Below are 23,454 nucleotides of genomic sequence, written 5' to 3'. Positions count from 1 at the left end.
ATAGTGTGTGGGATCTGAATAGGTTTTCATTCTCCCACGTGCACACAGAAGTGCTGGAATAACTTGGCCTAGCAAGAAATTATACTAGGGCTTTGTGACAAATTCAGTGTAGTGGCTCATGGCATTAACCTTTCACTCATTCCCGACTTCACATGTGCCTTTTCCATTACAAGACCAAGAGCTTGGGAAATTCATCTCTGTACCATGTCCATCTGAGGACTGGGGATAGTGAACTTATGTTCAGGTACAGCTGTGGTGGAGGATGAATGTGTTCATTTATGCAAACTGTGCAGTGGTGATGGAAATTATCTTGAACATTGATCCTCGTGTTGTGCTTTGAGCATGGGAGTATGTTTTCTGGGGAAACGTATAAACACTCCCAAAGACATCCACAATCATTCCATACAGACTCTCTCCTCTGTCCCTCCCAACCCTGATGTACCACCCCACCTGATATGACACTGCTGCTTCCAGGGATGACAGTACCATGGTTACAGTTGTTTACTGGACTCTTAGTAGTTTTTTAAACCAAACTTTCCAAATCTAATTTCTAGCAGAAAGCTCAAACCAGAGTGGCTCTTGAGCAAAAGCAGGTAAAACAGTGTCATCTTTGCAACACTAAGATTTTGAATGTAAACAAAGAGATGATCCCAGAATACGTACCGTTCGCCAGTGTGGCTGGGTCCACCTGCATCTAGAGAAAAACAAAACACTATGAGGGTCAGACAAGGCTGTGTCCTGTGCGCACAGGTCTTTTCTTTACTTGTTGATGTTAAAAAAAACAGATGGTAAATAGTGGTTGAGACAATGGCCCCGATATCCAGAAGACATTCGTGGAAAGGCACAAAATTTTTGTGCAAGGTTTTCAATTGTTTTTATTTGACAGTTCCAAATACTTCTCAAGAAGAAGGCATTTCTCTTGAGGAAAATGCCTGCTGACACACAGTGTGTAAATGTGGATGCCATCTGAAACCATTTTTTAGTGGATAATGAACTCTGACATTTGCCTACCAAGAAATTCTGTTAGTCACCTATAATGTACACAGCTAAGATTTAGACATGCTAATTCAGTTGAAATGGAGAGAAACCAAGAGAAATAAAATTTCCATTTCAGAGGAAAAAAAGTGACTTTACCATGTGAACTCCTGTGGCTTCCTCAGAGGATGTCTGCCCTGGCATATGCTGCTGTAGGTGTTTCAGGTCACCTAGGAAACAGAGTCACTATAAACACATGAAATCCACTGAGTGAATTCCTCAGGTGGTCTTGGAGCTGTGGACACGGGGCTGGCGTGTGTGGAAAGGTGTGTTCACAGCACAGACTCAGCTGCTGCCGGTCCATCCTCCATGGTGGAGAGGGAAGGCAAATGGTGAAGGAAGGCATCAGGAAAGCCACAGAAGACAGAGCCTTGGTCCTGCAGTTATGGCAACCTCTTTGACATAAATAACCCATCTCAAACAGGGCCCACCACACAGTGTTTCCCTGCAGCATCAAGGGCTCCTCCTTCCTAATCTGACCTGAGCTAACTTGCCCTCCCTTCTTGATCCCCTTGAGGTCATTTCCTCCCCAGGATCCACATGTCCTGCTGTTGTGTTTTTCAATTCCTCTATATCGTTTTTTTTTTTTTTCTTTTTTGCGATGGAGTTTTGCTCTTTTTGCCCAGGCTGCAGTGTAACTGTGTGATCTCCACTCACTGCAACCTCCACTTCCCGGGTTCAAGCAATTCTCCTGTCTTAGCCTCCTGAGTAGCTGGTATTACAGGCATGTCCTCCCATGCCCAGCTAATTTTGTATTTTTTTAGTAGAGATGGGGTTTCTCCATGTTGGTCAGGCTGGTCTTGAACTCCTGACCTCTGGTGATCCACCCTCCTTGGCCTCCCAAAGCACTGGGATTACAGGCATGAGCCACCGTCCCCAGCTGGAACATTTTGTACTTTCTTCAAAGAGGAGATTTAATTCTAGCCAAAATATTCTATGTATTCACTAACCTTTTGTTTCAAAGAAGACTAAACCAAGAATCGAAACTACTCAATGATCCTACCATTTAAAGACGATCCCTACTTGGCATGTGATATTTGTCCTGCTCTTCCTTTTAACACTGTGTGTGTGTGTCACGGGGCCTGCTGTTGGTCATACTCACACTGGCTCCAGGACTGTGACAGCCCTTCATGGGTGGCAGCAGGTGGGGACGCTGACTCTCTCTAACTCACTTGTGCAGAAGATTCCAGCAGAGGAGATGGGCTCCAGGCTAACAGACAATTGGCTCCTTGAGATCTTGTTGGGTGCTGTGTCTTGGGTATGTTTGCTCCTGAAATGGAGCATTTCTAACCTTTGTGGTGACGATCTCATTAAATACAATAGAATATGTTCCTGAATGTTCTCTGAACTTGACCAGGAGCTGAAGAATACCCCATCACTTAAGACCAAAGGCCTGGCAGCTCCCTCTGTATGTTTCATATTAATGACTGCACCAAAGTCCACTATACAATGAACCTACTCAAACTCTGGACCAGCTGACCATTGAGACCATTCTATTGTGGTATACAGTACTAGAGATCTTTATAGGCCAATGTGCTTCCACATACACACATAGATGCTAAGAACTCTCTGATATGGTGACAAGTTACACCAGGGCCATGTGATAACTTCAGACTAGCAGCCCACAGCATCAACCTTCCACCCATTCCCGAGTTCATCTATGCCATTTCCATTTAGGAGACCAAAAGCCTGGAAAATTCATCTCTACATCATCTCCATGTGAGGACTGGGGATATCAAACTTCACCTTCAGCTACAGCTGTAGTGAGGAATGAATGGGTTGATTTTTGGAAAATGCAGTGGTGATGAAATTTCGTTTGCAGGATATTAATCTTTGTGTTGTACTTTGCGTATGGGAACACATTTTCTGGGGAAAAGCACAGAAACTTGCAGAGACATTCACAATCAGTCCACATTGACTCATTCCTCCATACCTCCCGACCCTGATGCCCAACACCCTCTTCTATCTAAATGACACTGTGCCTTCCAGGCACTAGAGTCAATGGTCACATTTCTTGACTGGGTTATTCACTTTTTAAGACAAAAGTGCTTGAACCTCATTTCTGGCAGGAAGTTCAAACCAGAGTGGCTCTCCAGAAGAAATGAGGCAAGAAAGTGTTACCTTTGTCAACACCAGAATTTTTCCTCAGCATAGCAGTGATCCCAGAATACATACTGTTTTTCTCTGTGTCTTTGTCCACCTGCATTTAGAGAAAAACAAAACACTATAAGGGTCAGACCATGCTGTGTCCTGTGTGCACAGGTTTTTCTTTTTCCTTTCTTTTCTTCTTTCTTTTCTTTTCCTTCCTTCCTTCCTTTCTTTCTCTTTCTTTCTTTTTCTCTCTCCTTCCTTCCCTCCCTCCCTCCCATCCTTCCTTCCTTCTCTTCTTTCTCTCTCTCTCTCTTTCTCTTTCTCTCTCTCTCTCCCTTCCTTCCTCTCTCTCTCTCTCTCTCTTTGCTGGAATCTTGCTCTGTCACCCAGGCTGGAGTACAGTGTCATGATCTCGGCTCACTGCAACATCCATCTCCTGGGCTCAAGCGATCCTGCTCCCTCAGCCCCCCCAGTAGCTGAGAGCACAGTAGCTGGTCAGCACGCCTGGCTAATTTTTGTATTTTTAGTAGAGATGGGGTTTCACCATACAAGTCTTTATTTGCTGACATTAGAAAAGCAGATGGGAGACGGTGGTTGAGGCAATGGTCTCAAAATAAAGCCTAGAAGACACTTCTGGAAAGGCACAAGATTGTTTTTTTTTTTTTTTTTTTTTTTTGAGACGGAGTCTCACTCTGTCACCCAGGCTGGAGTGCAGTGACCACATCTCAGCTCACTGCAAGCTCTGCCTCCCGGGTTTACGCCATTCACCTGCCTCAGCCTCCCGAGTAGCTGGGACTACAGGCACCCGCCACCTCACCCGGCTAGTTTTTTGTATTTTTTAGTAGAGATGGGGTTTCACTCTGTTAGCAAGGATGGTCTCGATCTCCTGACCTCGTGATCCGCCCGTCTCGGCCACCCACAGTGCTGGAATTACATGCTTGAGCCACTGCGCCAGGCCCAGGCACAAGATTTTTATGCAAGACTTTCAACATTGTTTTGGATGTATAGTCACAATGTTGTAAGAAGAAAGCTTTTCCCCTAAAAGAATTCTTTCTGCCATACAGTTCATAACTGAAGGTGTCATCTAAGAATGCTATCTGAGATCATTTCTTACCTGGTAATGAACCCTCACATTTTCCCACCAAAAAATTCTTTAAGTCATCTATAATGCACATGGTAAGATTTTCATATCTCAATTCAAATAAAATAAAAAAGAACCAAGAGCAACAACATTTCCATCTCAGAAACATAAAGAACTTACCACGTGAACACCTGGGATGTCCTTAGATGAACGCTTCCGCGCCAGGTTCTCACTGTGATCTAGGAAACACAGAGTAACTGCCAGCATGTAGGTTCCACAGAAGGAATCCCTTAGGCAGCCTTGGGTGCTGGGGATAGGGGATGACGTGTGTAAAGGAGGTGAGTTAAGGGCAGAAACTTGGCTGCCACTGGGACACCCTCCTTGGTGATGAGGGAAGGCAAAGGAGACCATCAGGAAAGCCACAGAAGTCAGGGCCTGGTTCTCTGGCTAAGCCACCTCACCACTGTGAAATAGGCAGTGTTCACACAGGGCAGCACACAGATGCACTGCTGATTCCATGACAGTGTCCCATCACCCCTTGTGCATTTTGAGGCCAGGTAAATTTTCTTTTTTTGTTGTTGAAATGTTATAATATCATTTATCTTTCCTGGATCTACATATGCTCCTCCTGCACTTATCATCCATTTTATTGGCTTTAAAATCAGTATTGTGGCCAAAATACATCATAATTTTATTTTAATGATCAAGTGCGCACTTCAGGGGCATTAGAGACATTCACAATTCTGTGAAGTAAACTAAACATAATCCAAATCCAGATGTCTTACTTTCCACCTTAGGAAACGAGAGAAAAAAGTGTAGTGTAATGTAAACAAGGCAACCCCAACCCCAAAACATAGCAATATTTGCAGAAATAAATGTAATAGAAATAATAAACAAAGAAACTCAACAATACCAAAAGCTCAAAAGCTGCTTCTTAGAAAAGATCAATAGAATTGGTAAACCTGCAGCCAGGCTAATCACAAAGAAAAGATAGAAGATATGATGTACAAATAATATGAATAGAAGAGGAATTATCCCTGCTTATCCCATGAACATTAAGAAAATAATAACAGAATACTTTCTTTTTTTGAGACAGAGTCTCACTCTGTCGCCCACGCTGGAGTACAGTGGTGTGATCTTGGCTCACTGTGAGCTCCGCCTCCTGGGTTCACGCCATTCTCCTGCCTCAGCCTCCCAAGTAGCTGGGACTACAGGTGCCCGCCACCATGCCTGGCTAATTTTTGTGTATTTTAGTAGAGATGGGGTTTCACTGTGTTAGCCAGGATGGTCTTGATCTCCTGACCTCATGATCCACCCGCCTCAGCCTCCCAAAGTGCTGGGATTACAGGCATGAGTGACTGCGCCCGGCCAATAACAGAATACTTTCAACAAATCTATGCCTGCAATTTTAAGTGCAGCAGTGAAAGTTTATTAAAACGTTTTAGAGTAGGAAGGACAGGAAGCACAGTACCGTTGGAAGAGAACCAAGTAGGCAACTGGTGAGATTCAAGTGTCTATGCCCACAAATTTCCTGGCTCAAATGAAATGGACAAACGCCTTCAAAAGAGAAACTACCATAACCACCCAAAGGAGAGATAGACAATCTGAGTAGGCTTCTATCCATTATAGAATTTGATCAGTAAGCAATAACTTAAAAAAAAAAAGCCCATATAATTATACTGGTGAATTCTACCTAACAATTTCAATGGAAAACATAGTCTTACCAGCAAGTGATCAAAATTCTACATATTTACCCAGCTAAATTTAAAATTATGTTCGTCTTAAAATCTGCACAAGAATGTAGGCAGCTTTATTCATAATTGCCCACACTGGAAGCAGCTGAGATGGTCTTCAGGAGGTGACAGAACCAGCTAACACTGTTTGATGACACCAATGGGCTATTGTTCACTGCTAAGAATTATTAAGCTGTTAAATTTCAAAATGATACAAAAGATCTTACACNAAATAAAATAAAAAAGAACCAAGAGCAACAACATTTCCATCTCAGAAACATAAAGAACTTACCACGTGAACACCTGGGATGTCCTTAGATGAACGCTTCCGCGCCAGGTTCTCACTGTGATCTAGGAAACACAGAGTAACTGCCAGCATGTAGGTTCCACAGAAGGAATCCCTTAGGCAGCCTTGGGTGCTGGGGATAGGGGGATGACGTGTGTAAAGGAGGTGAGTTAAGGGCAGAAACTTGGCTGCCACTGGGACACCCTCCTTGGTGATGAGGGAAGGCAAAGGAGACCATCAGGAAAGCCACAGAAGTCAGGGCCTGGTTCTCTGGCTAAGCCACCTCACCACTGTGAAATAGGCAGTGTTCACACAGGGCAGCACACAGATGCACTGCTGATTCCATGACAGTGTCCCATCACCCCCTTGTGCATTTTGAGGCCAGGTAAATTTTCTTTTTTTGTTGTTGAAATGTTATAATATCATTTATCTTTCCTGGATCTACATATGCTCCTCCTGCACTTATCATCCATTTTATTGGCTTTAAAATCAGTATTGTGGCCAAAATACATCATAATTTTTATTTTAATGATCAAGTGCGCACTTCAGGGGCATTAGAGACATTCACAATTCTGTGAAGTAAACTAAACATAATCCAAATCCAGATGTCTTACTTTCCACCTTAGGAAACGAGAGAAAAAAGTGTAGTGTAATGTAAACAAGGCAACCCCCAACCCCCAAAACATAGCAATATTTGCAGAAATAAATGTAATAGAAATAATAAACAAAGAAACTCAACAATACCAAAAGCTCAAAAGCTGCTTCTTAGAAAAGATCAATAGAATTGGTAAACCTGCAGCCAGGCTAATCACAAAGAAAAGATAGAAGATATGATGTACAAATAATATGAATAGAAGAGGAATTATCCCTGCTTATCCCATGAACATTAAGAAAATAATAACAGAATACTTTCTTTTTTTGAGACAGAGTCTCACTCTGTCGCCCACGCTGGAGTACAGTGGTGTGATCTTGGCTCACTGTGAGCTCCGCCTCCTGGGTTCACGCCATTCTCCTGCCTCAGCCTCCCAAGTAGCTGGGACTACAGGTGCCCGCCACCATGCCTGGCTAATTTTTTTGTATTTTTAGTAGAGATGGGGTTTCACTGTGTTAGCCAGGATGGTCTTGATCTCCTGACCTCATGATCCACCCGCCTCAGCCTCCCAAAGTGCTGGGATTACAGGCATGAGTGACTGCGCCCGGCCAATAACAGAATACTTTCAACAAATCTATGCCTGCAATTTTTAAGTGCAGCAGTGAAAGTTTATTAAAACGTTTTAGAGTAGGAAGGACAGGAAGCACAGTACCGTTGGAAGAGAACCAAGTAGGCAACTGGTGAGATTCAAGTGTCTATGCCCACAAATTTCCTGGCTCAAATGAAATGGACAAACGCCTTCAAAAAGAGAAACTACCATAACCACCCAAAGGAGAGATAGACAATCTGAGTAGGCTTCTATCCATTATAGAATTTGATCAGTAAGCAATAACTTAAAAAAAAAAAAGCCCATATAATTATACTGGTGAATTCTACCTAACAATTTCAATGGAAAACATAGTCTTACCAGCAAGTGATCAAAATTCTACATATTTACCCAGCTAAATTTAAAAATTATGTTCGTCTTAAAATCTGCACAAGAATGTAGGCAGCTTTATTCATAATTGCCCACACTGGAAGCAGCTGAGATGGTCTTCAGGAGGTGACAGAACCAGCTAACACTGTTTGATGACACCAATGGGCTATTGTTCACTGCTAAGAATTATTAAGCTGTTAAATTTCAAAATGATACAAAAGATCTTACACGTATATTGCTAAGTAAAATAAGTTAGTCATAAGTAGCTACATAGCTTATGATTCCAACTCTATAAAATTCTGGAAAAGGAAACCTATAGAGGCAGTAAAATCATCTATGGTTGTCAGGAATCCTCAGAAAAGAAGAGAGGAAGCAGTATGTGCAGCTCAGGTCATGTTTAGGGTGTGAAATTATTCCATCAGGGTGACAAACGACAATGTGAGTTTGTCAAAATCCATAGACTGGACAACACAGAGTGAACCTTGATGCTAACCCTGGACTTCTGTTCATAAGAATGTGTCACTATTGGCTCAGTCATTGATGCTAACCCTAGACTTCTGTTCATAAGAATCTATCACTATTGGATCAGTCATTGATGCTAACCCTAGACTTCTGTTAACAAGAATGTGTCACTATTGGCTCAGCCATTGATGCTAACCCCGGACTTCTGTTCATAAGAATGTGTCAGTATTGGCTCAGTCATTGATGCTAACCCTGGACTTCTGTTAACAAGAATGTATCACTATTGGCTCAGTCACTGATGCTAACCCTGGACTTCTCTTCATAAGAATCTATCACTATTGGCTCAGCCATTGATGCTAACCCTGGACTTCTGTTCATAAGAATGTGTCACTATTGGCTAAGTCATTGTTACAAGCATTATCACACTCACGTTAAGATTGGCTCACAAAACAAAACTGAGGGAGGTGGGTATATGGAAATTTTCAATACCACTTCCTCCATTTTTAGGTTACTTCCAAACAGTTTGAAGTGATATCCATCACTTTACAAACCTGGCAATACTGTCTCAGAAAAGATCCTTTTAGTTAATATTTTAACAATCAGCAAAATGTCTACAATTTGCACTGAGATGTTATTTACTATTAAAAGTAAACCCAAACCTGGAATGAAAAAACACCTTTACTCCTGTAGTTGTAGCACTAATGATTGACTTAACACATTTAAATATGCACATGTGGAATAAAAAATATAGTATCACAATTTTACAATTGTCTGAAATATGAGACACTGAAGAATCTAGAAATCATATCATGAATGAACTGAACAACTGAATTTCCACGATACCTTCCGTTGATGCAACTCCAGGGTGTACGTGCCTGCGATGCCAGTGACGGAGAATTCGCTTCTTATGCCCGTGGTGTCTGACGGGGGATTTCCTGGGCACCCCAGGATCCACTGTTTCATCCAGGATGGAACACGCTGGGAAATGAATTAAAATAAAGACAGCTGTTGATATCTTGCTGCAGAAGACCAGAGAAATGAGTCATTATTTATTCACAGCTTAAATGTTTGATCCCATTGTTCGTCATCTGCAGAGCAAAGTCCCCTGAATCTGAGTTTGGCTTCAGAAAGGACTTACACTGTGGGTTGCACTTAACAACTGTGCAGGCAAATGCCTGTATTGAGATGAGACATTACAGAAAGGTAGTAGATTGGAGGACCAAGAGCGTAGGGTCTGGTGCATAGGATCTGAGCTCGAGGACTTTTGAGAAGCTGCTAGAACTTGAGGAAGTTCTATAGACCCCTCTGTGCCTCCGATCCCTAGTTTGAATGTGGAAATGTTGATAATGGCCTATGTTGAGTAAAAATAGTTACACAGACCACTTAAAGCCTTAAGATGGGTGCTTCCTAAGTGCCATAGAGTGTTCGATTATTTCATGTCTGGAAGAACAAGCCAGGCCCTTGGTAGTGGTTAATAGAGAAGGAATTGGGGACTCCAGGGCAGTGGAGGGTAAAATTCTCTTCACTCTTGACATGTGTCTCATGCTTTAGAACTCATGAAAAGTTTCTGTCCGAATTTCCCATGGTGCCCACATCAGTCCAGAGAGATGAGCAGAGCAGGGGCTGCCACTCAGAGTTGACAGTTCAGGGAAGTGAATTGAAGAGATTTGAGCGACCTGCCCAGATTCATGACACTGGCGAATGATAGATCTGGGACAGGAATGTGGTTGATTTTCCGGGGACAGAGATCCCTGAACACCTGAGGCCTCTAAATCATGGTCCGGACCCTGAACCTGGAGCTCATTCCACACCCTTTCTCAATCCTCCTGTACCAAGGGCTCTTCAGGAAGGTCGAGGTATTGGAAGAGGTGCTGAGTCCAGAAAAAAGCTCAAATCATTAAACAAAACATAACTCCTGTCTCTAGGTTTTAACTCCTGGGCTAAAATATGGCACTTTCCTGCAAACGAAGCGTCTCTGAGGAACAAATGCAAATGTCTGGTCATCCTACCCAGCACCCTGTATTGTCAGCTCTCTGGCAGTGAGCAGCTCTCCATGACCAACTGACCACACCAAGGGGCCAAGTTCTGCTTGGCCCCCAAGGTAGTTTGGAACTTAGGACATTCCAAACTAACAAACACTTGATGGCTGTGCCAAGAATAAAATTCCCTTCAACTGAACCATCCTGAACAAGCAATTAATGGGAATGAACTGAAAATGTGGCACTCCAGTTGGGTTTTCAGTGGTTTCTGCTGTATCTAGTCTATGAAATAGTGTGTTTAAAAAAAAAAAAAAAAAAAAAAGGCCAGGCGTGGTAGCTCACACCTGTAATCCCAGCACTTTGGAAAGCCAAGGTGGGCAGATCACAAGGTCAGGAGTTCAAGATCAGCCTGGTCAATATGGTGAAATCCCGTCTCTACTAAAAATACAAAAATTAGCCAGGCATGGTGGCAGGCGCCCGTAGTCCCAGCTACTTGGGAGGCTGAGGCAGGAGAATTGCTTGAACCTGGGATGCAGAGGTTGCAGAGAGCTGAGATCATGCTACTGCACTCCAGCCTGGGTGACAGAACAAGACTCTGCTGGGGGGCGGGGGGTGAAAGGGGTGGGCAGGTGCTGTGGCTCATGCCTGTAATCCCATCACTTTGGAAGGCCAAGGCATGTGGATCAGGAGGTCAGAAGTTCAAGACCTAACTTGCCAACATGATGAAACTCTGTCTGTACTAAAAATACAAAAATTAGCCAGGCGTGGTGGCGGATGCCTATAATCCCAGCTACTCTGGAGACTGAAGCAGGAGAATTGCTTAATCCTGGGAGGTGGAGGTTGCTGTGAGCTGAGATCATGCCACTGCACTCCAGCCTAGGCAACAGAGCAAGACCCTGTCAAAAAAAAAATGGCATTGGAAACAGTGTATTTTTCCAGAGGAAAATATTTGAGGCAAAAATCTTGATAGAAGAATAAAAAATACAAATTGAGTAATAAAACTCTAAAACACATTTATAAATCTGTAGACAATGGGAGTTGCGGAAATAAAAATCAGAATGACATTTAATGTACAGGAAAACTGGCCCACCTGAAGAAACTGCAGTCAGAAGATAGAAATGAACATACATACCGCTGAGGCAGCAACGACAAATGTTTCCCATTGTGAGTCCTCTGACACAACTAAGTTGCGTTTCCTGCCAACGCTCAGTTGCCAGAATGGCAGCTAAAATGAAAGGCAAGACCTATATCATCAGGTCACCTCAGCGACAGGTCACAGTAGAATTTTCGCAAGCATACATGTCACAATAGCTGTGATCTAGACCAGTCCATGGGGTCACTTAGACTCCATGTTTCATTTCAAAAACTGAATCCCAGACACACAGTATTATTCTGTATGTATGAAACAAATATTAAAGGAGGAAAAAGATCTGCCTCTCCAATATATTTGATAGTGAAAATTTCAGAGTAAAGATAAGAAAAGCTAATACATAGAGAATAAAGGGAGATTCCAGGCTGGACGTAAAATGCCATCCCCACCCAATTCTACTATTCCCGAGTCACCAAAGAGTCCTAGCTTCAACAATTCTAAACTAGTTCCAAATTAAATTTAAAATGCATTAGTGTAAGTTCAATTTTAAAGCCAATCTCTAAGAATATAATTCATAGTAATAAAAAAGATATGAAATGATTCAGTACAAATTTCCATCACTTGATTCATCACAAGTTTTAAGAATTATTACATCAAATGGGTCATTGATGAGGTATAAAAACTGCATTAATATAGATGTTGCAATTTTTTTCAGGGATTATCTAATTGAAGGGGTGTTTGGGAAGGAATTGAAGGTATTCGGGAAGGAATACATATTACCTGTATAAATGGAGAATTTTAATTCTCAACAACTGAATAGAAAATTGTGCAGGTGTGTACATATAAATATACACAACTATGAGAGAGAGAGAGAGAAAACGTAATTAAAAAATACTAGACCACAGATTTATATCTCTTAATGCTAAATTGGGAAAGACTTTTTTTTTTTTTTTTTTGAGATGGAGCCTCACTCTGTTGCCCAGGCTGGAGTGCAGTGGCACGATCTCGGCTCACTGCAAGCTCTGCCTCCCGGGTTCACGCCATTCTCCTGCCTCAGCTTCCCGAGTAGCTGGGACTACAGGCGCCCGCCACCACGCCTGGCTAATTTTCTGTATTTTTAGTAGAGACGGGGTTTCACCATGTTAGCCAGGATGGTCTCGATCTCCTGACTTCATGATCCACCCACCTCGGCCTCCCAAAGTGTTGGAATTACAGGTATGAGCCACTGTGCCCAGCCCCCAGAAAAGACATTTTAAAAAACATAATATGTTAAGAAGAATAAAAAGGAATGAGCATAAGGCTTTCCTTCCTGGTGCCACCTAAGTGTTCACAGTAAATGAAAATAAATGAGTCTTTTACCCTGGTAGCCAAAGCCCTTTTACAAAGCTTTGTCATGGTGTCAGTGCTATATGATTGTTCAATTAATAAATCTGGAAAGATGTGCAGAAATTTAACAGTTGTTACTTCTAGAGGCAGAAACTGGCAGGCCCCAGAAGAGGAGAAGACAAGTCCAGATTTCAGTATGCATTCTGTGCCTTGTGAACATCCTACAAGTGTTTTATTCCTGATGTCTTTACTGTGATTTCTTTTAACAAAAAGAACTAATTCCTCCAAATGCTGGTAGAAAACAAACATTTCAATTTGCTAATGCTTCACAGGGACAAGAATTCAGGCAGGACACAGAAAAGAGAGCTTACTGGTGGTTGCTGATGTCTGGGGACTGCAGAGAAGCCTTACGGAGTGGGATTAAATTCACAGCAGGGGGTTGGAATCTTCTGGATGTGCCATCATGCACAGGTCTGCAGAGGAACTTGGGCTTGGATGGAGAACTTACAGGACTTCCCTGGGCTTCCAAGCAGCAGGCAGTCTCAGGACATTCAGAGCTTTGAATTGGTGGCCACGGGCTTCACTGGTGAGTGTCCCAAGTGAAGCAGGCAGACACTCATGGCATTTCTAACATAATTTTGGAAGTTACACAACATCACTTCCACATCATCTGCCAGTGAAAAGCAAGCACTAGTGTCAAGACTGATTAACCAGTGAGGGTGGGCAGAGACGCCACCTCTCAAAAGGAGAATATCAAAGAAACTGCAAACATGTTTTAAAAGCCACATGCATATTCCAGCTTAAAAATCTCCAGTACAGAGATACTTCTCAGATATGTGATAAAGGGCCTGTCACTCTATGGCACCGGCCAAGGGTAAGTTAAGTGCGGATTTCACTTATGCATCAGCCACTGTGAGTTGACTGACAAGTAAATACAAATATTCAGAGAAACCAACCAAAGCGCACTACAGGGTAACAGGTAACAAAAGGTAATGTAGACCTGCTATGTTGCTCTACAAAGAAACCATTTCATTCACTCTGTTCACAAGATTTATGCATTTGGAAATGGAGAGGAGACTTTTTTCTTCCACTTTAGATTCGGGGTACATGTGCAGGCTTGTTACATGGGGAAACCACGTGTTGCTGAGGCTTGGTATTGGATCTAATTAAACTAAAGAGCGTCTGCTCAGCAAAGAGACTTTATTTCTTATAAAAGGTTGCACACGGCCCACAAAGTGGCCATCCCACAGACTGGGAAGTGTGCCTCCCACCGAGGTAAGAGCCTGGCACGTGGAAGGAGGAAGAGTTGGGGCAGAAGCTTTACTCTGGACAAGCTGGCTAAATAGAAACTTTCAACAGGTTACAGGAGGAGCCATGAATATCCATGATGGCGGTCCTGATGCACGTGTACCGACCAAACATGCATGTAACACACGACCCATGTTCACTTTGGGGTGAAGATAATATGTAAATGTATTACAATTAGGCTCTTTACCTCAAAAGGTCTTTTCAGGACACACAGGCACACAAGTGCACAGCTTCTGTAAACCGGCCAGAATCAGTCCATGGTGGGTGGGCTCTTAATAAAAGAAAGTTACTAAAAACAGTCTCCTGTCCCATCAGAGCTGTAGTTATGGCTGCTAGAACAGGGTTTGGGGGCCAGGTAGTCAGTGTCTGGTGCTGAGTTACCATGGTTTTAATAGTGCTTATTTAGCTGCTAGAGAAAAAGCCCTGTGGCAATCAGAACAGTTTATTCTTTAAGTCGAGGCGTGTATGACTCAACCCTTGCCTGGAATGGCCTTAGGTGCTGTTTGTAATTTGGTACCTTAGTGTCACAAAGCTTCCATTCTGTCAGTCTTACGATCTCTACTGCAGCAGGCATGCTGGGCGGCCGTGTCTAAACATAAAAGGAAGGCGCATAACAAGGCATCAGATTGCCCAGCCTGTCATGGCCCAATGCCTGGCACTGAGCGGGTGAGGAGCAAAGGCCTGGGGCAGGCTGGACTGAGTGGTCCACAGGAGCCTCATTTTGGGAGCCAACTGCCTCAGTTCATGGCTACACAGCCCAGCTGCACTCACTTACAAGTCAGTCCCTCTATCTGGAAAATCCGACAGCCTGTCCCATTCCTAGTGCCCTCAGTTTAAGCCTCTGTCAGACCATCAAGAAAACACTGGCCTCTGAAGATCCATGGACAGCCTAGTGCATACACTGGGCACTCAATAAATGCCAAGGGCTATCTCCCTGGTGTCCAATAAGGACACCACTACCATGGTCACTACCACGGCAGTGCAGCCTGAGTCCCAGACTTAAATTCCTTCTTCCCAAAATGTAGAGCAGGGGACCCAGGGTGAGGTGCAGGGCCTCTTCAGACTCCTCTCCTGGGCCCCCAGCCGGGAGAGGGGTGGCCTGGAGGAGTAGCGGGAGGAGGAGCAGAGATGGGAGCTGGCCCTAGCCCTGAAGGTGCCACTATCTCTGCATCGTCCTTTCTTCCTGGAGGCTTCTTCCTTCAAGACTCTGCCTTAGCCACCCACTGCAGAACACAGACATCCCTCTCCTCATTCCGTGCCAAGACATGGAGGCCCTGAATTTGCCTCTCACACTCATGGTGGAACCATGACCAGGACCTGAGCCTCCTGATACCCTTAGAAGACACACAGCCCTCTGCCACGGGTGGGAAGGGGTCAGGGCGTGGCTGAGGTTTCATCAGCAACTGGGCACTAGGGGAGCCAGCACCCCAAGGCTGCCTTCTGCACACAGGCCCGGTCTTCTGCTCTGAGGGGCCTGGGCCCCAAACAGCACCATGACCACCACCCACACTTCCACACCCGCCAGCCCAGCTGCAGCAGCTTGGCCAAGATAACGGGCGCTCCTGCTCAAACCACATTTTCCAGCTTTTGTGGAGTTCATCACCAGCCTCGCTAGCAGTGGCTTCCCACTTCTACGCAAAGGAAACTGCCAACAAGGTTACAATCAATTTTTTTTTTCCTAGAGTGAGGCCTGGCTAGAAAAGCGCAGGCCACCCTAGTGGCTGGTGAATAACCTTGAGAGGGTCACCAGGCCCCCTCGGCTGCAGGGCTCCAGAGCCCTCCCCTGGCTGACTACATCACGCACTGGCCCTAACCTAGGGTGACCAGGCCAAGGCATCACCAGCTTTGACCCTGGTGCCTCTTGGCTGGACAACTGTCCCCTGTGCACTCAGCAAGGCACATGCTAATTTAAACCAATCTGTCAGCCCAGGTACCTGGAACTGAAATGGCCTGCCCACTTTTGCCCTGCCCCAGCCCCTTTTCAACATGAACCTTGAGAGTCCGTGGTGCGTTCTTCGAGAGTGGGCCTGCTCCAGGTGCTTCACCCACATCGCGTGCTTCATCAAAACCACTGTCAGAGGTAGGGCCTGTTAGGATCCCCGTCTCACAGAGGAAGAAACTGAGGTAGAGACAGGGTAGGTACCCCACCTGAGGACACAGAGAATTATTCCCTGAGGATAGAGAATAAGCTAGGACGGAACCTGGTGGCAGGCCTGGGCTCCTCCACTCACTGACAGGCATGCACAGAAGCCAGGGCACCTTGAGCTGCCATCCCTGTGCCACTTACCCACCTGCTTGTGGCCCAGGTCAAAAATATCTCCATAAATAACTGTCCACAGCTGCCCTCAGCCTCCTCTAGAAGGCAGGTGCCCCAGAAGCTTCCTCACAAGCTCTTTGACGTTTCAGTGACATGCGGGTGGCTGAGGAGCCCTGAAACCAGGTGAAGGTCCGGGAAGGTGAGACAGGGATTTAGCTCAGGCAGTGCCCATCGGCAGGGGCAGGCACTGCAATGGGCACCTGCTTGGGAGGAACACCTGACGAGGTTTCCCTGATGCTGGATGCGCGAGGCCTCACACCTATCCTTGCTGGACACAGATAACTAACTGAGTTTCGAAGGGTCCTTCCCTCAGCCCTGCCAGGACTTGGTGCCACCAAACAAGAATGTGGATGTGACAAAGTCAAAAGAGCTGAGTGCCTGTGCATACCAGTGACATGGGAGTTACAGCTGGGGATGGGTCAGGCAGCCCCAGCAGAGCAGCTGCCACATGGGGCACCCGCTGCAGTGACAATATCAGATGTGTCTCCAGCTCCCCAGGGTAGACTGTGGGGTACAGCTGGGTTCCTCTGAGACCCACTGCAGCTCTGGGGCAGAAAGGGGTCTGGACATATCATTATCACAGGCTCAGAAGAGCAATGGGGGTGAAGTGGCAGTCAAGGTCCCAGGTGGGGTTGACTTGTACTCTGGAGCAGAGTCCAAGGGGAGCTTGGGAAGTGAGCACAGAAAAGGCCTGAGGGTCTGTTGGGGTGGAGGGTAAAAAGAAGAGATCTGGAAACCTCTAGAGCAGGTTCCAACTCAGCACAGACTGAAGGTCAGACAAGCTCAGGGCACAGCCAGGCAGCCCAGTGCTGGGGCACAAGTCACCTGCATCTGCACACTGCTATCCAACCTCAGAACCCCAACTTCAAACACCCCTCAAAACTCTTCAAGGCAAAAACTTTGGCGAAGCTGGTCTGGGCCCAGTGAAGATCGAGATGCTGAACATCTGGCCTAGGCCAAAGGAAGCAATAACTTGTGAAAACACCTGTGCTTGGACCAAGAGGATGGCTGTGAGCACTGGCTGGGCTCAAAGGAAACGCGGCTGGAAATACTGGGATGGGTCCCAGAAACATATGGCTTATGAACACCTGGGCTTGACGCCCGAAATGTTGGACAGCTAGAAAACACCTGGTTTGTGCACTCAGGAAGGACAGTTCTGTTCATTTTGGGGCTGAGTGGGGAAGAGATAAACAGCTTTTTGCGAAACATCGCACAGGCCCTAAATGAAGACAGACAGTGGACAGAAGGGCTGTCCCCACTTGAAGGCATCTGTGAGCCCTGCCTGGAAAACCATGGAAACTGCTTGAAAACAACTCAAAGAATCTGTGAGGAAATCATATGAAACAACAGGGGGCTAAAGGCTCAACTGGGAACACGGCATGGACACCTGGGGCTGGCCAGTTGTGGAATGGCTTGTCCAACCTGGAAGGGCTCTTATGAGGGTGGCTGGCACCAATAAGCACATGTGTGAACAAACTGGCTGCCCTCGATGAGGACAGCTATGGACATCTGGGCTGGCTGTCATGTGGATGACAGAGAACTCCTTGGCTAGCTTAGATGAGGACCACTGTGAACACTGGTGAGGCCTGGATGAAGACAGCTGTGAAGCCCTGGGCTGGACACAATGAAGAGAGCTACGAACAGTTGGCCTGGGGCCAATGAAAATGGCTCTTAACCCTGGGCTTGATGTCACTGAAAGGAACTGTGAACTCCTGGGCTTGCCTTGATATTGATGGCTATGAATAACTGTTGGTATAAAAAAAACTGAGCTCATACAAACGAGGAAGGCTGTGAACCCCTGGGCTGACCTTGACGGGGATGGCTGTGAACACCTGGCCTGGGCCCAGTGAGGACAGCTATGAAGAGCTAGGCAGGGCCCAGTGAGGTCAGCGTTGAACTCCTGGGCTGGCCCAATGAGGATGTCTGTGAACACTGGTCTGGGCCCACTGGCAACAAGGACTAACACCTGGGCTAGCTACCAATGAGGACAGCTGTGAACACCTTGGCTGGGCCCTCTAAGGACAGCTTGGAGTGTTTGGGCTTGGCCCAAAGTCAATAGCTGTGAACCCCTGAGCTGGGCCCAGTGAGGGTGGCAATGAACCCCGGGCTGGGCCAGTGAGGACAGCTGTGAACACCTGGCCTGGGTCCAAAAAGAACAGGCTGAGAACACTTGGGCTAAGCCAAAATTACATATTTTTCAGCGGAACTGAAAATCTGCTCTAAGATGCTTTGAACTTCAACATACAATATAGACAGGAAGTAAATGAAAAGCAGTTCCGTCCTTCTCACTCCTCTGTTTCCTCACGCACTACACTTTGCCTTGCAAACAGCCCTCCTCTGCTTCCCCACATTAACTGTGGTCATCGCCAAAACTCACTTCAAATACTTACCAGTCCCAAGAATCCTTGCTTTTCGCACAGCACTTAGCATAGTATATTGTAATCATTTTATTGCTTCCCTCTGAAACCAAGAGCTTCTTGAGAGCAAGGGCTGTATCTTTTGTCTCTATAGCCCCGAAGACCTAAGACATAGTAGCAAATACTTTAAGCTTTTTTACATAAATTAATCATCTAAATTATTATATCTAGAGCAGTGTTTCTTAAACTATATTTTAAAGAATATTTGCTTTACCAGAAGTACCCCAAGACAAAGACTACATGACCGTCTGCATTTGAGAAGTTACGAAACTATTTCATGTCCAACAATCAAGAAATGTCTTAAACTTTACCTAATCTCCATTTGACAATAGTTTTGTGGCAAACATTAACAATTGAGGAATTAAGAGTTTCAGAGATACTGTTGCCAGAGCTTCCCAAAGAGGTGAAGGTTTCCTATGTGTGGTACAAACTTGCTTGATTCACTTCTGTCAATGGTGTCAGGATCCCAGGTGCTAATGTCAGGCACTGCTGCTCCAAATGGGTCACTAAGGAAATAAGCTCTGAATTAGGAGAGATTGGCTGCAAATGCACTTATTCTCTTTATTATTAAATAGTCCATTGGTTTTTTTTCCTAATACAAGAGAATAGATTTTTATCTTAACTGTTAGAAAGCTTAGTATGTTCTGCGTAAGAAAGGTTTAAAAAACTTAAAAATAAATCTTAAAAAAACCCGAAGCTCCGTAAGAAATTCTATTATCAATTCTAATGGTAATCTTGGGACCTAATGCAACTCTACTTTTAAACCCATTTTATTGGTTTCTATTTAAATTGTATTTAAAATTAGTTATTATTTTAGGCAAAATATAAATCAGAAAAAAAATATAATGGCCTGTCAATAAAAGCTCTCATACCGATCCGTATGGATTATTTCTAGCATAACAAAAGCCAATAAGTCAGTTGCATTTTTAGGGAAGATTGCTGAGGAGAAAGATGTAATGTCTGCAACATTCATAAACTATCCACCAATAACCAGGAATAACCTAAAAAGGCTTCTAGGCATTCTTATTGGTAGATGATTATTTGTGGTATAGATCAAGAAAAAGAGTTTTAAAAACTTCTAAATTCTAAAATTCAACCCCATAACTGAGGAATTTGTATAATCTATAGACTACGTATTATAAACAAATACACGCTGACTTAGAAACCTTGAAGTCTTTATTAAAATATACTACAACATAGGAATTGTAAACCCAAATACGTACAAGGACAAAGGAAGGTTCACTGACAAAGGGAAGCATTGATGTGGGCACAGTAGCAAGCTGGAGAATATATGCCTTCTGTAGAGGGGCGACCTCTGCACAGCAGGCCCAACAGTGCTAGAAACTCAGGGGATGCCAGGTTTGATTTTTTAACGTAAGCCTGAAGTCCCGATTTCTGCACAAGTCTTCTAAATTTTACATGTTGACTCAACTTACAGAGGCAAACAAACAAATCTGTGCACCACATTTAGAATACAGCCCTTGTGTTTTTATATTTGCTTCCTAGCAAATATAAAAATGTTACTAAATGGTTGTGTATAATCCAATTATTTGCATGTAAAATATTTTCTTTCTCCAGTATCATATGTTTTACAAAAATTTCAGGCCCTCATATATGATAGAAATTGCTAAAAAGACTCATAATACCCACTTCAATAATTTTTCCAACATTTATGCATTTACAATCTATTTATACATAATTTTCCCAGATTGTTAACCAAATACATAGTTTGTACACAGGACCGCCAAAACTAAATTATTAAATAATTCCTATCTGTTTTCTTATTAACTTCGTGGATTTCATTGTTTAAAACTGACATCCTGGTTATGCTAAAGCTCTATAAACTTAACAGACACACTGGGATAGTTCATAATACAACTTCAACTAAAAAAAAAGTTTAGGATTTGCTTCTATTCTAATTGAGAAAACCCAACTTGTAATGAACACTTGTTGACATATAATCACCTATATGGTGACAACGGGACATGAAATGATGAAAGGGTCAGCTTCTACTTATTGAAAGATTACCTGTAAGTAAATTTCTAAAGACTCTCTGAATGGCAGTGAATGATTAATGGTGGGAAGGAAAAGGTGTTATTCTGTTAGCCAACATGGTCTTCATCTCCTGACCTTGTGATCCACCTGCCTTGGCCTCCCAAAGTGCTGGGATTACAGGCGTGAGTCACCATACCCGGCCAAGATGTCCATTTATTGTAAGTTGCTTTAGTTTTGTTTTTTAAGATAAAGCCTATTTCCAGGGCATATTTTCTTCCCTGTGTTGTTTTACATTAATTAGGAAATAAAAAACCCTGCATAAAAAAAAATTGAAAAGATTTTATCTTTAACAAATTCACAAATATTTTCCAAAGTGCCTTTTAAAAAGCCGTGCCCTTTAATGCTTCTTTAAAAGTATCAAAATTTAGGCCGGGCGCGGTGGCTCATGCCTGTAATCCCAGCATTTAGGGAGGCCGAGGCGGGCGGATCACGAGGTCAGGAGATCAAGACCATCCTGGCTAACACGGTGAAACCCTGTCTCTACTAAAAATACAAAAAATTAGCTGAGTGTGGTGGCGGTAGCCTGTAGTCCCAGCTACTCGGGAGGCTCAGGCAGGAGAATGGCATGAACCTGGGAGGCGGAGCTTGCAGTGAGCCGAGATCGCGCCACTGCACTCCAGCCTGGGGACAGAGCAAGACTCTGTCTCAATAAAAAAATAAAATAAATAAATAAAATAAAAGTATCAAAATTTAAAATAAAATCTTAGACAACTAAGTTATTTCAAAATAACTTAATTTGCATTTGCATTCAGGGAATGCTTGAGCTTCCAAATACAAAAAATGGACCCTTACCTACGTCAAGGTTAAAACACATATTTTGAAAAGAAAGTTGTTAATCTATACCTTGTCCAGTGCTTCAATATTTGCATCATGGGAAAGCAGTTTTTCTGCCAGTGATGTACTCTCATTACACTCAGCATAATGGAGAGCAGTGTTGCCGTAGATATCCTTAAGATTTGGATTGGCACCATGTGCCAGCAGAATGTTGGCACAAGTCTCTTCCTGGCAATGTACAGCCTGCCCATATTAGATCAAGAAATAGATTGTAAATTCTAAGAATTCAAAATACAGATTCCACAGGTTATACCAACTAGTTACATGTAAATGAGATGAATTTGTTTTAATTCTATATATGTAAATCAAAGCCATGTCATGCTGAAAGAGTTGGCTACTACATACCTGTATCAAAGGCGTACTGTTTTGATTGTCACAAACGTCAGTCTGGCATTTTCTGCTCAGCAGGAGAGTGACCACTTCCACACAGGCATTAGCACAGGCCAAATGTAGAGCAAGTCTATGAGAGTAAGAGGACTTTTTAGGAAACTGTAGTGCAATATCTCAAAACACACAATAATTCACATAATTGTAAACACTGAAGAGCATGTTTTCCTCTGCCTTGAAAACAAATACTTACTTTTCTTGAGTAAGGTACAATATGTATTAGCTCTTATTGTTCACTGCCTTAATGAAAACAGCAGCGTATTTGAATAGAAAGAGCTCAGTCTTTGGATTCAGTTCAACTAGGGCTTGAGTCCTACGTTAAACTGTCATTTACCAGGTATTGCTTAGCCTTTCTGTGCCTCCACTTCCTCATTAATAAAGATGACAATAGTAGCCATCTCACAGGACACCATCATGGTGCTTAAATGAGAAACTGTGTAAAGTATTTAGAGAAGTCCCTACAGCAACAACTCAATAATTGTTAGATTTTTGTTTTTTTGAGACTAGGTCTCACTCTTCTGCCCAGGCTGGAGTGCAATGATGTAATCACGCCTCACTGTAGCCTGGAACTCCTGGGCTCAAGTGATCCTCTATCCCCAGCCTCTTGAGTAGCTGGGACTACAGATGTGCACCAGCATGCCCAGCTTCTAATTTAAAATGTTTTGTAGAGTAAGACTCTTACTTTGTTGCCTGGGCTGGTCTCAAACTCCTAGCATCAAGCGATCCTCCCACCTCAGCCTTCCAAAGTTCTGGGATTACAGGTGTGAGCCACTGCACCCAGCTAGATATTATAATTATTATGATTACTACTACTTAACAAAAGCATTTTAATTAAGTAAAATGATACAATGATACCTATTTTGTAGGATTACTTAAAGAGTAGGTCATATTCTGACACTTATGATATTGGAATGCCACTTACCATTCATGATTTGTTACAAATATAATTGGTAGCATTTTAAAAATGATCTTACTGATATATAAAATAATCAGGCATCACACAATCCATGAGACCTTACGTTAAGTAGAATACGGTATACTCAGCAGGTCTAGGGCAGTTGTAGGCATGTAAGTGGCCCTTAAATACATTTTAGTTCTTAAAGGGACTATGGGGAAAGGGCACTGAAATAACAATCATGCATTTTTTAAACAAATTCTTTGATTTTCAAACAACCTGAAGCCAAAGGAAACTCAAGATTCAAATGAATAGGTACGGCTCATTTTATTCACTACTTATATTTACAAAATATACACAAATCAGACTTTCCAATGATTAATTATTAGTATTTAAGACTGATACTTTTGAAAGGGCATTTAAAGGTTATCTTCTACTATTTTCTAACTTCACAAATGCTTTTGTTTGAAAGGTGGGAGATAAAGTGTCAGTGAGATGAAGTCCTAATATTCCCATTTGAAATCTCTCAGCTTGTGCAGGCAGGACAGGTAAATATGAAGTTTTAAGGATAAGAGATAGCAGAATATGTC

At 43.5% G+C, this 23,454-nt stretch overlaps 1 pseudogene across 1 annotated transcript in view; it reads right to left on the bottom strand.

Moving 5' to 3' along the window:
- Positions 1-663: 663 nt before the first annotated feature.
- The window catches only part of LOC108523466 (protein FAM153B), a 28,459-nt pseudogene continuing 5,668 nt past the window's right edge, over positions 664-23,454 (bottom strand). Inside the window, exons 3-10 of the transcript XR_014485065.1 lie at positions 21,928-22,042; positions 19,005-19,199; positions 18,667-18,797; positions 9,100-9,234; positions 6,233-6,291; positions 3,211-3,235; positions 1,135-1,205; positions 664-694 (exon numbers count right to left, since the gene is read on the bottom strand). The product of XR_014485065.1 is annotated as a protein FAM153B (transcript). The remainder of the gene's footprint in view (positions 695-1,134; positions 1,206-3,210; positions 3,236-6,232; positions 6,292-9,099; positions 9,235-18,666; positions 18,798-19,004; positions 19,200-21,927; positions 22,043-23,454) is intronic.

This window comes from Rhinopithecus bieti, unplaced genomic scaffold (assembly GCF_001698545.2).
Source record: "Rhinopithecus bieti isolate Rb0 unplaced genomic scaffold, ASM169854v2 scaffold_74563, whole genome shotgun sequence".
NCBI classification, from domain to species: Eukaryota; Metazoa; Chordata; class Mammalia; order Primates; family Cercopithecidae; genus Rhinopithecus; species Rhinopithecus bieti.
Note: the sequence above shows the minus strand (reverse complement) of the source record. Positions and strands in the feature narration are given on the sequence as shown.